At 34.8% G+C, this 3,426-nt stretch overlaps 1 pseudogene; it reads right to left on the minus strand.

Moving 5' to 3' along the window:
- Window positions 1-2,452: 2,452 nt before the first annotated feature.
- LOC112810901 (small ribosomal subunit protein eS12-like) lies at window positions 2,453-2,913 on the minus strand (annotated as a pseudogene).
- Between the last annotated feature and the right edge of the window lie 513 nt (window positions 2,914-3,426).

Here is a 3,426-nt window from a genome sequence, read left to right on the forward strand (position 1 = left end):
ATTTCATTTTGTAGATTTTTTTCCCTCTTAGTTGCTGAGCATTATTGGAATAAATAGTAATTTCATTAGAAATACAGATGCCTAGCAAATCTTAGAATTATAACTATTTAGTGAATATTTTTCAGAGGCTATTAAAACTTTCTTAAAATTACATATATATGTTTTAAGCTTGAGAAAATATTATTTTATTTTTATTCAGTCAGTCAACACCTATTTGGTAGTTCACTGTGTGTAGTAGAGGAAGAGCAGAGATGGCATCAGAATTCCTGAGTCAAATTTTATCTCACCACTTATTATGATAGCCAAAAGAGCCTCAATCTATTCCATATTTGGTATTATTACACACAAAACAGAAAATGATATTTTTCCTGCATACCTCATAAAGCTGGAGTCAAATGTCAACATGTAAATGTGAACTCATTTTGTAAAGTGTAAAACTCTCTCCACAAATTTAAGATTTTAGTAGCATTTTGTGTAACACACTGGAATGGGTGCTGGTTGCCTAGATACCTAGTATAACAACAGGTCTCCCTGCCACTGTCTAATGTCTTTTCACTACTTCATTTTTGGGTGGGAAATAAAAAAGTACACATGAGAAAGAAATGTAAAATTAAGATACTGTGTAAGTCTTGCCAGAAATATTTGGAAATAAGTGTACTGTGAAACAAGCATTTATCCCACCTATAAAAATGCTTTCCCTATTCTCGTTGTCTCTAAAAACACCTGGAGACTTTTTTTTTTTCCAAAATATGCTTTCTCTAAACTAAGATTATCTTAATTTAGAAAACCCATAAATCCTGATAAATAAAAAGCAGCTCTGTATGTACATATGATAGACTTAAGAAGTCAATGAAAAGTATTATATTTGCTTAATTCTAATTTTTCTCTAAGTTAAAAGAAGCATACTATTCTGTTTTAAATAATTTTATCTCAGAATTTCATCAGAACTTAAAAGAAATTTTAGTGCTATTAAAGAAAAAGCTTCTGAAAATCAATGAAAAACAGTTAATTGTATACTGGGAAAAAAAAAAACCTGTCAACTATGCTCCAGAATATTATTATTACAATACTATGAAATTACACCACTAAAAAGGGAAAAAAAAGCCTATTTGGTAAAGGCATATTACATTTAAAAGGCCATTAAATTTTAATGTGTAAAATTAAGTATATAACTCAAGCTTTGAGCAAAGACACATCCAGCCTCTTGCTCAGCAGAGAGCATTATACCATGAAGCACACATTTTTCTTCATATTCTTATAGGATGTAATCTGAAGTAACCTGGCCTCTATAACTCTTTATAGTTAATTTTTATAAATGTTTTTAATTATGGAATATGTTTCACTATAGTGAGGATCTGGGAACTTGCCATATGCAGATAGAGTTTTCTCTTACATGAATTTTAAAAGAAGCAGCACACTGACAAATGTTTCATAATGCTGTTAAAATAGTAAAAATGGGAATATAAGCACAGCAAAGGGATATGTAGGATATCATGCTGATGGATTTTGCCCCACGGACACATTTGTTCTGGAAGCAAAGTGGACAGAAAGAACAATATAAAAAGCTCAAGAAATGAATCTTAATAGTACAAATTAGTACTATCATTGGCTTGGCCACAATCTGAATGTAGAATTTTTATACTCTGCCTAATCTTGGAAACACTTATATACCATGTTGGATTTTAATGTAGGAAGAATCTACAGGACTAATAAGACTGAGGGTATAGCTAGTGAGTCAAGAAGTAGGCTCACGTTTGGTGGTGGTGATGGTGGTAATGGTGGTGATGGTTGTAGTGATGGTGATGGTGGTAATGGTGGTGATGGTTGTAGTGATGGTGATGGTGGTAATGGTGGTGATGGTTGTAGTGATGGTGGTGGTGGTGATGGTAGTGGTGGTGGTGATGGTGGTGGTGGTGGCAGTGGCGGTGATGGGGCTGTGAGGAAGGGGTATCGGTTTTACTCCTTACACCTGGAGTGGAGGCCAGGACAATAATACATTACATACAATTTTCCTGGAGCCTGGATATCAATAATCACAAGAAAAAAACAAAAATCTAGAGATCCTCCCACTAGTGCTGCTCACAGTTCCATTTTCTTTCCCATTTACCTCAATCTGAATGAAAACTGAACTACTCTTATAATTATCCCACCCCTAAACTTCAGCTATAAGGAGGGATTTCAATGAAATCTAAATAAAATCTAGTTGAACAGTGAAAGGATCAAAGAATGCATTCTCATTGTTCAGGTGAGAAAAAAGAAACTCTCATTCAGAATGTTTATTTCCTGCATTTTGCATATATTAGATAGGATGCTATCAGCGTTAACAAAATATTTGTATTACTTATGTATAAAAATGAAATGTATTTTATATATTGTTGTTATATCCACAGTTACTAAAGTTTCCCATTTATCTTAATAATTTATTTATTGATGCTTTGCTCTTCTATTTTTTTTTTTTTTTTGAACAAGAACCAAGTTTATTTGTTCATTTCTTGCACTTGAAGTATTCCTCGATGCCATCCTTCGCCTGAGACTCTTTGCCATAGTCCTTAACCACCACACAACTGCAACCAACCACTTTACGGGGTTTTCCCTCTCTGTCAATTTTACAGAGGCCTACCCACCTACCCATTCCCCTAGTTTCTTGTTGTCATTAACCTTCATTAGGTTGATTCGGTGTTCAGCACAAAGGGCCTCCACCAACTTGACATACATGGGCTCATCACAGTTGGACACAAGCACACAAAGATGGGCCTGGCGCTTGTCTAAGGCTTTGGCAGCTTAGCGAATTCCACGTGCTAGGCCATCGTGGATGAAGGCAGTCTTCAGCACCTCTTGTAAAGCAGTATTGACGTCCATTACACCTCCAGCAGCAATGCCTTCCCCGGCCATGGCGGTGGATTACGAGTGTACCCGAATCTTGACTGCACGGGACCTTCTGCCTCCCCGCGACTCGGCGGCGGCAGGGAAAGAGTTGCTCTTCTATTTAAATAATCGTATCATCTACAAATAATGACAGTGTCTCTCCATTTCCAATCCTCACAGTTTCTATTAGTCTTACAATACTGGCTAAGATCTCCTGAACAATGTTGAAAAGAAATTGTGACAATAGACATTTTGCCTTATGATTAAAGAGAATGTTAAAATGATTTAAGAATAATTGTTCTAAGTTTTTGTTAGACATTCTTTATATAGGTAAAAAAAAAAGTCTCCTTTGTAGTTTGCCAAAATCTTTTATAGTGAGTGGCTATATTTGCTCATCTACTGAGATGATATGCTAATATAAATGATATTAAATGATTTTGTAATATCAAACTGCCATTCCATTGTTGGAATAAACCAAAACCAACTTAGATGTATTTATCCTTTGATATACTCTAGATACAGTTTGCTAATATTTTTAAATGTTTTTTTTTCATTCCTGGT

This window comes from Callorhinus ursinus, unplaced genomic scaffold (assembly GCF_003265705.2).
Source record: "Callorhinus ursinus isolate GAN/ISIS: 27379988/994484 unplaced genomic scaffold, GSC_fseal_2.0 scaffold2, whole genome shotgun sequence".
In the NCBI taxonomy this organism is placed as follows: Eukaryota; Metazoa; Chordata; class Mammalia; order Carnivora; family Otariidae; genus Callorhinus; species Callorhinus ursinus.